General features: G+C 44.8%; 1 long non-coding RNA gene across 1 annotated transcript in view; it reads left to right on the top strand.

Moving 5' to 3' along the window:
• The first annotated feature begins 1,450 nt into the window (after positions 1–1,450).
• The window catches only part of LOC146427501 (uncharacterized), a 33,782-nt gene continuing 22,816 nt past the window's right edge, over positions 1,451–12,416 (top strand). Inside the window, exons 1-2 of the long non-coding RNA XR_014856366.1 lie at positions 1,451–1,740; positions 5,434–5,483. This is a non-coding gene — a long non-coding RNA (uncharacterized LOC146427501). The remainder of the gene's footprint in view (positions 1,741–5,433; positions 5,484–12,416) is intronic.

Genomic DNA, 12,416 nt, shown 5'->3' on the forward strand with positions numbered 1-12,416 from the left:
ATTTGGGTTTAATTAGCTTGCCATGGCTGCTGCTCCAAACCAGCCCAAAACTTTCTCTGGGGGTTTCCAAAACCTCTTCAAGCTCAGCACAGCTTGGTTTTGTCATGTAGGATTGGGACTTTTCTTTTTATGATTCTGGATGAAAAAAGGGAGACCAGGGGTGTGTGGGCAAGGAAACAATTTTTGAAAGAAATGACATCACTTGGTTGCACTTAGGAGCAGAGTGGTTCTGAACTGTATTAGTGTGAATATATTCCCTCTGTGCACTGTCAAAATTTGCAGGCTAAACTTGGTCTCTGTTCCCAAGGTCTGGGCTGTTTGGGCTCCAGAAATTTAATCTCTGCCATGGTTTGTCCTGCTGAAATCCCACAGTCTGGCTTTGCTCAGACACCCAGGTCATGATGGGCTTTTAACCTATTTTAAAATTTAGAGCGAAATAGAGGCCTTAGAGTGTAATGCTCACCCAGTTGTGGTTGGGATTGGTGCTCCTCACTCTGACACTATCATGGCTTGTGTTATTTCATTTTAATTCTGGAATTTGGCATTCTCCTGAAGGCTGTGACGGGGCAGTCAGGACAGCAGCGACTCCAAGACAAAAAGGCTCCATTTCTACTCCTATTGTAGAGGGGAATTGAGACGTGAGAGCCAAGTGGAACCTCCAGCAAAAACTGGAAGGCTCGAAATACAATGGAAAGCTTTAAAAATAACCCATGCAATTTTGCAGAATTGCTTCTCTCCGGCATTTCCCCGTGAATTTGAGGAGGGGGGTTTGCTGCTGCACGGGGCTGAGGCACAGCAATGGTGTAAATTGCAAACTGAAGTGCCAAAACCAGTCTGGCCTGTGCAGGTCACTGGAGTAGACACAGCTCTAGCCTGAAAGCATTTGTAATCTAAAACCCCAGCGCTATTCCCATTGGAGGTAATGACAAAACTCCATGTGATTGCAAACGGAACAGGATTAGACCCTAACTAAATAAAAGGAGCTTTTTTTTTTTTTTCCCCTTTTCTTTTTTTTTTTTTTTTTGAAAGTCACCAGATACTCCTTCCCCGCGACAAACTCAAACAGCTTTTGTTCAGGAGTCCAAGAACCTCGTTTAGTCTGGAGGGGAAAAAAAAAAAAACAAAACCCCAACAAAACTTCTTTCCTCACTTTTGGAAAGACAAGATTCGAAAGAGAATTCCCATCTGTTATTGGAGCATTTAATCATTCTCTAAAAGCCGGCGCAGTTTTATTTTCTCTGGGGAGCGAGCAGCATTAGCTGAGGCATAAAGCAAACTCCGCCAAGTGTAGAAAAAACTCACCCTGATGTCCTGTTTGACAAACTGACCCGCGGGTCACAACCTGAGTTTATTGATCCGGGGGGCCTTGTCTGGGTGCCTGGCATGTTTTCTGGACTTTGGTTTCAGCTGCATTCCTCACTTCTGAAAGAGGGGGTGTGGATTTCTGCTAGGAGTAACCACTGGGAAGGAAGTAATGTTCATTAAGTGTGCAGGCAGTGCAGGACGAAGCATGCTCAGTGGGAAAGCTTCGCTGCCCTGCCTGTCAAGCCCGAGGTTTGAACTCACTCCAGAATGCAGGATTTACTTTTCAAGGAAGAAACACTACCTGGCCGGGCTGCATTTTTGCCTTCCCTCCTCGGCAGAGTGGAAACAATGTTCTTTTGATGCTTTCCTGCCGGTGGGAATCTCGCCCTGGAGAAGGAGACAAAGTTTGCTACCTGTGGGACGAAGACTGCCTAGGTCAGTACGAGGGGGCGCAGAGGAACTTTGCCAGCGGCTTTTGTGACTTTTGAACTCCTCATTTCTGCTCTCCTCTATCCCTTCCCACCTCGGGCAAAGCTGAACTTTTTGAGGAAAAAAAAAATATTTCAGCAGCTCTCTCTGCTGGTTCATTCTTTCTGCTGAAGGTAAAGTTGGTTTAAGTGAAAACAGCACAGCTTTGCTTAACTTTTGAGCTTAACTTTCGCAAAGTCTACTTGGTGGTAGAACAAAGGTTTATTTTCTTTGCTTTTGCCTCTTTTTCTTCTTTTTTCGTGGCTCCTATAAATGCAATCCTGGGCTTCCAGCGTGTGTTTTAAAAGCCTGTTCCCCCTTCTCTCCCCGCCCTCTGCCTTAGAGCTGAAAATGAGACTCGTTCTTGAATAATAAACTCTGTGTTATCAAGCAAATCTTGTGCCTTGTTCATGTGATTGTTCCCAGTCCCAGCATCGGTGGTTTTTGCCTTTTAATACGTTTTCCAGTTCTTTCTGGTAAAGGAATTGCAAAACTGTTAGCAGAGAGGTGAGAGAAAGCAATTTTAGCTGATAACTAAATTTTACTCGATGGCTGAATTTTTAAGCTTTTCAGTTTTTAAGTGCTCTCTACTTTTTGATTTTAAAAGCATATTTAGAACTCCTATCTCAAGGATTCAAAATATTCCCAACCTCAGGATGAGAAAAGAGAATTTTTTGTCTTTTTTTGTGAGACTTTGTGCTGCCTAATGGAGATTTTTCTGAACATAGGCCAAATGGTCAAGAAACAAAACGACCACTGAATAAGAAGTGAAATGGACTCAAATAATTAGAAACTGCCTGTAGTTAATGATTGTTTGAAGTGGGTCAGAAACATTTGGCAGCTTCTGGTGTTAAATTTTGTCCTGGGATGTACTTGGGAATGGTTCTGTGGGTTATCAAAAGTTGGAATTTAAGTTTGCACATTTGAGGAGTGAGTGCAGACTTGGATATTTGAATTTGAGAGACTGAAGAAATGACTTAAAGACCCTCAAACGTGAGGTCCTTGTGTTTAAAAGCTGTATATTTTTTATTTGGCTGCTGCAAACTGGGAGTTATCCCATGCCCAGGAGCTCAGCAGGAAAAAAGGGAGAGCAGGTATGATGTGTATTCCTCCTCCTCGGAGGATCAGGGGTGCAGAATAGCTCTGCAAACTCCATGAGTTTTGCTGCTGCTCACTGAAAACAAAACTCTGTGCAGGGGGGGAGAGGAATTGCTGGATCTCCCTGTGGATTCCCACTGGGATTACTGCAGAGGGGGATAGGAATAGTGGGTTTTGCTGGATCTCTTGGTGGATTCCTACTGGGATTAATGCATGGAGGGAGGGAGAGGGGCAGTGGGTTTTGCTGGATCTCCCCATGGATTCCCACTGGGATTAAAACTGCAGAGTGGGATAGGAATAGTGGTTTTTGCTGGATCTCTTGGTGGATTCCCCCTAGGATTATTACTGCAGAGGAGCAGTGGTTTTTGCTGGATCTCCCTGTAGATTCCCACTGGGATTATTACTGCAGAGTGGGATAGGAAGAGGGGATTTTGCTGGATCTCCCTGTGGATTCCCACTGGGATTACTGCAGGGAGGAGATGAGCAGTGAATTTTGCTGGATCTCCCTGTGGATTCCCACTAGGATTACCTGCCTCGTGCCCAGGGAGGGACAGAGGGCAGCCAGGCCAGGCAGAAGGAATCTGCAAACCCCCAAAGCTGGAGCTCTCTGATCTCTCCCTGCATTCATCCCCTGAGATCCCAGGAAGTTTTTGGTGAGGGAAGGGTGGGGAAATGTCTTTGCCTTTGGATTTGGGGGCCTGGTGGGGTTGAGGTGCAGATGGACACGGTGTGGCCACAGGGATCTCTCTCTCCCCTCCACATTCCAGCCCTCCATTTCCCTGCCTGGGCAATGGGGAGGCTCTTTTGTGAGGCACTTTGCATATTTATAGGAGCAAAAAATTGCCTTGTGCTTCCAGAGGAGAGATAAAGCCAGGCTGCAAAGCTGGACATCCTTCTCTGAGTTTTGAATGTGGATTTTTGGTGTCTCAGATTTATCCCAGATCCAGGGGCACTGGAAAAGCAAAGGATTGTCCTTTTCCAGGCACAAACGTGGCCTCCCCATTGTTCCTTTGCAGGTATCCAAATCGCACAAATCCAGCTTTGTATGAACCCACTTTGTATGCAGAATTAAAATTCGGGACAGGAAATGCTTTGGGATTATTGAATTTCCCTTCCTAGGGTTGGGATTTTGCAATTTATAGGTTTGCAGAGGTTGGAAGTGGCAAACAACTCTTGGTCCATGGAGGCCAAGCTTTACTCACCCTACCTGGGATGTGGAATATTCTTCTCCATTAAACTAATCTCAGCCAGATTTTGGCCAATAAACCATTTAGTCTCCTGTCCTGCTGTATTTTCAGCCTTAATTATGGATATATTTCTTCCTTCACCTCCCCAGGCATTCCCAGGGCAAGTCTGCTCCTGTTTGTTGGTTAGATTTAAATCCTTCTTTATTTTTAAAACAAGGGAGGGGAATTCCACCGTTCCTGGAAAGGCCCAGGTCTTTCTAAGGTTTCCTTTACCATTTCTGAGGTTCCATTTAGCTCCAGAGTGGAACAAAACATTGCAAATGTGTGTAACCTCATTTTCTGCCCTTCATTTGGGTGCTGAATCCTGGGGCTTTTTAACCATTTAAATGGGGAAAAAACTAAATGTGTCTCTAAGAGGTTCCATGTATGGTTTTGCTCTTTGAAATGGAGATATCTTCTTCCAGATCTAACCAGGATCAACAGGCAGAGGTGGAATTTGGATGGAGGAAGCAGGAATTGAGGAATGGGCTGGATCTCATTCCTTGATCTGCAAAGCTGTTCCTGCTTTGGGATGTGCAGAGCTCTTGGAGTTCTGGAGCACTTCAGGCAGCTCCCAGTGCTCCCAAATCCCTTTTTTTTTAATGGAAAATTGGAAATTTCTCAGAGCATTATGAGAATGAGGATGGTTTTGGATGGATCCAAAACACCTTGGAAAAGGGAACCAGCTGGGATGGGGAAACAGCCTCTGGTGGGTCATTGCTGACCTGCAGATGCTCAGTGGGATGTGTGCAGATAAATCCCTGGGATTGCTGGGATGCTCTCCAAAGAGCAGGAATTTCCATGCTGAGGAGCACAGGGAAGTGTAAAACAAGGGATGATTTATTTCAGAGGAAGCTGCACTAGGTGAGGACATGGAAAAAGCACTAATGACTGTGGTTTTTCATGTCTAGTGCAGAAGTGTGAGGGAAGAACTGCAAATGGTACCTCAGGCAGGGTTTGAGGGCATCTCAGGCAGAAATGTGCATCATCATCACCCTCCTGTCCTCGAGAAGAAGCAAGGAGCAGCAGGACAGGTCACTGCAGGCTCTTCTGCCTAATGTTTGACAGAATCATGTGCCTCGAAGCACTTGGGAACATCTCACATGTGTCCCTTTCCCTGTCCCCAACCTGAGCTGCAGGGAATGAGCCATGGAGGAGCTGGAAACTGGCTAAAAACATCTTTACAAGTCCACAACAAACCCCTTTTCCCTCAAGGTGTTGTTTTTTTTCCCTAAAAGGCAATGATGTTGCAGGTGCTGCTGCCTCGTTTGAAATGTGGGCTAGTGTGAGCAGAAATCCTGGTGTTAACGGTGAATTCCTCCCTTTATTTTTGCAGGTAGCAGTGGAAATGAAAAGCAATTCCATTTCCCACATTGCTCCAGGAATGTAAGTACAAACGCAATTTATTTTGCCCCAGGTGGAGGTGTGAGTCTGACGATCAAAGCACGACGGGCGTGTTAATGTTCTGTGGGCTTTGGGAAAAAAAAAAGCAAACAAACAGAGAGGTCAGGGGAAAGTTACTTATTTGACATTTTCTTGCTGGCTTTGCAGAAAATCAGGGTTCATTTGGATTTAGATGCAGCTGCATTCGGGCCAAAGCTGTCTCTGGAGAAGTCTGGGAGGGACAGGAGGGGAGGAAAGCTTTTAGCTCTGTCTGTTGAGAAACCTCCTGGGTCGCAATTTCCAAAACTCCTGCGGGACCGAGAAGTTGAACTCCTATTTTTAGCAGCATGGTGGGAGCTTAAATCAGGCTTTAAAGCTTTTAGGAAGCTGGCAAGGCAGGTGGGAACCCCGTGGGATCTGGGAAGTGTCTGAACAGGTTGTGAGCCTCACTCGGAGAGTTAATACTTAACTCACCACAGGGACATTAGCAAAACCCACTTGACTCCTGCATCCATCTCCCCACGTCCAAATCCTTATAAATCTCCTACCTCCTGATTTCAGAGGATTTGGGATGTGGAAATACCGACGGCTGAGTTTGAGGTTCTCCATGATTTTGAATGCATTACGCACTGCTTTCAGATCACGAGCGAAATTAAGGAATGTAACGCGAATTTCGGTGTCTGTTGGTGCCTCCTGCACTTTTTCTGGAGTTCACCGAAGTTCAGGGGATTTTTTTTTTGTTTGTTTTTGTCTGAGGTTTTGTTTGAGAGGTTGGAGAGCACTGCAGAATTTCAGCTGAAGTTCAGCACAGATTCTGCTCTGGGCAAAAAGTTTCCAGAGTTCAGCATCCTAAGAATCTCCTTCCTAAACAACAGAACTCTCCTTTCTAAGAGCTCGAACTTTCTGCATCGCTATGCAAATTCCCCATAGAAATGGGGCTTTTCTGAGCTGCTCTCGGGGTTCAGGTGGTTGAAAAAAAAACGAGCTTTGTGTTGCCCAGGCAGCAGGGACTTGGGTTGCTCCACAGTGCCTTTGTCTGGGGATGTGTAAAGCCCTCAATGCGTCATTCTTTCTGCTTCAGCTGTTAGAGACTCCCATCTTCTCTATTGATTTTACCCAGAGTTCTGCCTGCCCTTGAAGGTGTGACCTGTACCTCGGGCTAATTTATTTCTGTCATGGCTGCAGCATGTTTGAGAGGGCAGAGGGGGTAGGAGGGAGAACAATGAATCCAACGTGGAATATAAATCCCGAGGCTTGCAGCCCTTCAGACATTCCAGCACATGCCCCATTCTCCCGGTCGGCATTCTGCACGGTCTTGGATTAAAAGGGAGGGAAAAGAAAAAAAGGCCAAAAAAAAAAAAAAAAAAAAGGCATTTGTCTAGCTAATCAGGTGAGCCATTGTGGGTAATCCCTTTGGTCACACACGCTGGCATGGATATTAAAATTTGCTGGGCTTCGAAACCACTTACAATGACGTCTTAGTTTGGGAACGTGAATGGAAAGGCTCACCTTGATGGCCTTAGGAGTGTTTTGGAGCTGAGCACTGAAAAATCTGCCTTGTGGGGTATGGGTGGGCAGAGTTTTGTGCTGAGAACTCATTTTGGTGGGGAGTGCAATGGGGAATTTTCCTTTTCCTTAATTTTATTTTACACTGTCTCACGTTTTCTGTTAAACTTTTATGGACTTAAATCTAAATTTAAATGGCTGGTGAGCACAGAAGTTTAAACTTTGCAATTACTGAGCTGAAGTTCTTGGCCCAGGATTTCTCCAGGAAAAAAAACTTGTTGCTCCCAAGTTCCCTTGGAGAAAAGCTGAGCATCCTGTGCTGGAAAACTGCAGGAAAACTTGGCCTAAATTCAAAATTTAGAGTGAAATCTGATTCATTTCTGTGGGATTTGGGTTCTGAGCGGGTCTGTGTGCCACAGCCATAAATGGGGGGTTTTTTCCCTCTCTTCCCCCAAAGATTTTGTGCAGAAATATTATGGTAGCATCTGCAGAGGGGAAAAGCAGAACAGGAGGAGTCAATTCGGAGCAGAAATGGGAATAAAAAGAAGATTTATGATTAATGGAAGGGGCACGGGGTTATAATAATAAATTAAATGGTCCATTGGCATATAAAGTGTATACTTTTACACCTCCACTTTGCTCAGATATATATCTATATATAGATATATAAAGATAGATGATAGATAGATAGATAGATAGATAGACAGATAGATAAACAGATGGATAGATAGATAGATAGATGGAGATATATATATATATATATCTAAATCTAAGATCTCTGCCAATATATTGATTATTCCCAGGGAATTCCAGCTGCAGCCTCCCTGGATCTTGGCATCTCTGTGTTTATGGGTCTCACCCTTTTCCCTTGTTCCCCCAGGGCAATAAAAGCAGACAAGATCCGGCCTTTTCAGAGCTCTGCCACTCCTAAAACACAGCCAGGGAGGGAGGAGAGGCACTTCCAGCACTGGAAAGACTCTGGGTGCTTCTCTGAAGGATTTTTTTTGATTTCCAAGGAAAAGCTGGAATTGAGAGGGAGAAATAGCAGTGCTGAGCTGTTAAATCTTGGGGTCTGATACCTTTCTGAAACACTCAGAGTAATTCTGGCTAAAATCCACCTCGAGGGTTTTTTTAGGGAGCATTTCACTGGAGAAGAGTGGCCCAAAATGTTATTTCCCTGATTTTTCCTCGAGGACTATATTTACTCAAAGTGGGAAAATATTGGGCAGTTTATAAACTGGAGTGAAACCTGAAGATCTCAGTGTTTCCTCCTCTCTTGTGTCACCTCTACCAAAGTGATTCTGTGCTTCAGTTATGAAGTTTTGATTTTCAGTTATGAAGTTCTGAGAGTTCCTCAGCTTGGTGACTTCAGTGATTCCCTCCCCAAAATCCAGGTTTTTGGCAGAGGTTGCAGCTCTGGTGGTGTGGCACAGGGTGAAGGTTTCTCCTCTGACTTTCATCTCCACGCCATTTCCATTTCATTGCTGTTCTCTCCCTTCACCCACTGGGCAGCTTTGGGAATTCAGGAAGGAAGAAGAGAAGAATTAAAATTCTCAACACCCTCAATGGAGCTGCTGAATACTGGGAATTCTCCTCCTTTGCTTTCAGACTCTTCAGAGCTGTCAGCACTGAACACACCAATCCAGTTCATGTTTCCTTGCTGTTTTGGGGGTTTTGGGATTTTTTCCTCCTTTCCTGGTGTCCTGGGAAGGTCTTGGTGTGCTCAGGTGACCCCAGAGGACTGTCAGGGAGGGGAGGAAGGAGTCCCAGGGCTGCTGGAACAGAGAGTACCAGCACAGCCCAGTCCTGCAGATAACATGTCCAAGGCATAATGGGAGATTTTTAGGACTGAAAAAGCATCTCAGTAATGCAGCTGAGAGGTTATTATTGGATATCTTATAAACCAAAAACATTGCTTTTTCTTTTCTTTTCTTTTCTTTTCTTTTCTTTTCTTTTCTTTTCTTTTCTTTTCTTTTCTTTTCTTTCTCTCTTCTCTTCTCTCTTCTCTCTTCTCTTCTCTTCTCTTCTCTTCTCTTCTCCTTTTTTTTTTTTTTTTGGATAGCGAAACGAAGGCAAAAGAAAAAAAAGAAAAATACCCAAAGCTGGGTTGCAAAATAATTTAAATAGATGAGCTGGCCTCTCATGTGCTCCCCAGATGTACAGTCCCATATGTCTGTTCTGTTAGGCTGATTATGGAATACATGCATTTCTAGCTGGGAGCAAAGGGAGGATTGATTTCTTTCTGGAGTGCTTTGGCTGTTGCCGTGTTCAAGATAATTAAACATCGGAGCTGAAATGGAGCTGAGCTGAAAAAGGAGCATTGCTGCACCTCTGGATGGAAAAAACTGTGAGCTTTTCTGGGCAGAAGTTAATTTTGTTTTAAGTGATGATGCACAGATAAAATGCACTGAGGTGCACTGAGCCCCTTTGTGGTCACTCTTGTTCTTGGGGGAAAGAGATTTGATGGAAACTTCATTCACTTCCAAACTAAATGGAGTAAAATCTAAGTCAAACCACTTTGATTGTGAAGTATGAAGTCCAAACAAGGTTTTAAGCAGTGCTCAACTAAGTCACCTCAAAAATTAATATAGTTTGATTATTCTGAGTGCTCTGGTGCAGATGTTTGGTCCAAAGTCCACTTTTAAATTTATCATTCCCTGCTTGCAGTATTTAGATTTTTTGTTTTCCTTTAAGACTCCAAGATAATGTGCTAATTTCAGCTTTCACAAGATAAAAACCATATTGCAGAGAACATCTTTGAGAATATGAACCCCAGAGGTGTCAATATCTGAATTCAAGCAATTCCAGGCTCATTTTAAAGGTGTTCTTGCTTCTGAAAGTTCAGATCTGTAAATGCTGAGGATGGTTCCCTGCCCTGGAGGGAGTGATGGATATGGAATTTTAGTCAGTGTCAGAACTGGGAATCTGATCTCGGTAAAGTCAAGCTTAGCACTGAATTATTCCATACAAGGAGGGAAAACAGCTTGGCTGAGGGATATCCAGGGTTAGGATGGAATTCAGTTGGGTGTGGGTTTGGATCTACAGCAGGACAGAATGCTTTGGGTTGGGAAAAACCTTAAATCTTGTTCAGTACCATCCCTGCCATGGGCCCAGGTTGCTCCAAACCCTGTCCAGCCTGGCCTTGGACACTTCAGGGATCCAGGGGCAGCCACAGCTTCTCTGGGAAATCCATTCCAGCCCCTCAGCACCCTCCCAGGGAGGAATTTCTCCCTAAATATCCAATCTCAACCTGTTCTCGTTCAGGCTGAAGCCATTCCCCCTGTCCTGTCCCTCCATCCTTGTCCCAAGTCCCTCTGCAGCTCTGAGCTGCCAGCACAGCCTGGAGCTCCCCAGGACAGAGTGATGAGAGTTCCTCAGCTGCAATTAAACCCCAGAAATGTGCAAATCTGTGTGCTGGACACTTAAAACTTTGTTATTCCTCTATTTCGAAGTGAGGGCATTTCTCAAACCTGCCATGGGTGGAGGAACAATCATTTCCTAGAGATTTCCTAGAGATTTCCTAGATAGGGACCAAGAAAATCAGGCACCTGGTGGGTTTTCTTTCCCCCCATGCTGCTGCAAGCTTGATGGGGCAAATAATTGAAGATCTCTGTGTGTTTCTCAGTTCCCTCACCTGTCAGTGGGGGAATCACTTCACAGGGGACTGGAAGGATCATTATAATGATATTTGGAATTTGCTTTCATATGCTGGGAAGGAGAGTGGGAGCTTCACATGCACCAGAGAAAAGGGGAAAAAGTAGGTTAGCCTGTCTGAGCTTGTCATGCTTCTCCTGTGTCAGCAAACTGGGGGAGACAAGAGAAAGGAGAGGAAGAGAGATCAAAAGAATACATTAAATTAAAAAGTAAACAGGGGAAGTTTAACTTGAAGCAGCGAGGAGGGAGCTGCACTGGGCTTGGGTTTTCCAGCATGGGCTGAGTTGTTGGACATCAGCAGCCAAAAATCCCAGGGAAATCCCTGTGTGGGATGAGCTGAGGGTGCTCTGTGTGTGAACAGAGGAATTTTGGAGGGATTTTTGGCTGATGGTGGAGAAAGGAGGGAGCTGGTCCAGCTGGGATGCTCAGAGTGGAAATCTCCAGGTAATTTGTGTCACCTGAGGTGTGATGGCAGTGACAGGAAAGGGTTGTCCCTGCTGGGCCTGGTCACTGGCAGTGCTTGGGCAAAAAACATTAATAAATGGGATTTTCATCTCCTCCCAACTCTTGGCAAACTTTAGGGACTCCCTAAAGCACAGGCTGGAGCAGCTAAGCCAAACTTTATTGTTGAATTTTAATGGAAGTTAAAATAACCTGAATCTCCAACAGCCTGGCTTAGTGGAAGGTGTGAGATGAACTTTTAAGGTTCCTTCCAACCCAAACCATCCTGGGATTCTGGGACCAGGCAGAGCTCAGAGCTGGGGTGATGTTCTATTCCCTTTAATCTGTTCTGTCTGCTCCTGAAATAGGCCAAGGAATCTTTCAATGCAGATCTATATGGTGAATTTTCCATATAAAGCAGAGGGAGAAGAACAAAAAGCACATGGGGGGAAATTCCTGCCAGTCAATATATGGAGGGTTAGTTATATTTTTACAGAATTATAGGTCAAACACTGGGCTGCCAAAAGCAATCATACCAGCTGTAATCTCCTTTAACTGTATCCAGTCAGGAAAGACGAAAAATTGTTTTTCTGCCTTTGAAGAATGGAAATATCTTTTCCCATACCCACTCTGACCTGTTTTACTGTAACAGATTCTGGATCCACTCAGCTAAATCACCATCAGCAGAGTGTGATGGGAACAAATTGCACCACAAAGCTTATCCTAAAACTCTGCCTTTTGCACCTTCAGCAGCTGGGGAGGTTTTTTTTTTTGAAGGAAAAGTGCTCCATTTGCATCCTAAGCCTCCTCCATCTGCCTTATCTGTGGCCAGGCTGGGCCACTTGGAGCCCAGCTTTGTGTGGTATAATCTTATTTTTACACACAGCCAGGCTGTTGGGCTGTGGGGCATGGGAAACCAACCCCAACCACGAATTTCCTCCGAGGTGCTGCAGAAAAGTGAGTTTTTCAACGGACTTGGGAGCGGGGTGGAGTAGAAACCTCTTGGGAAAACTAAGGGGAAGGTTCTCCAGGCAGCTGAGGTGGGAACAGAGTTGGGCTGAGGTAATTCAGCCCAAAATCAGGTGAAAACACCCCAGAAAATGAGGAGGGCAGGACTTGAGGCAAACACACCTGAAAGGCATCAGGAGCAGAGCTTTTTGCTTGGTGAGCTGCAAAATCCTTGCAGAGGAACATCTTAGAGCACTTGGGGTGTTGGTGAAGAAATGGGGCATTCAAAGGTAGGGAACTCTCTGCGTTTGTGTTTTAATTCAAATTGTTTTGAATTAAAAATTCAAGTGTTTTACTTCAGCTTTTACATGGGGTGGGAAAACCAGC

The sequence above is a fragment of the Lichenostomus cassidix genome, chromosome 24, assembly GCF_008360975.1.
Source record: "Lichenostomus cassidix isolate B80296 chromosome 24, HeHo_3.0, whole genome shotgun sequence".
NCBI lineage: Eukaryota > Metazoa > Chordata > Aves > Passeriformes > Meliphagidae > Lichenostomus > Lichenostomus cassidix.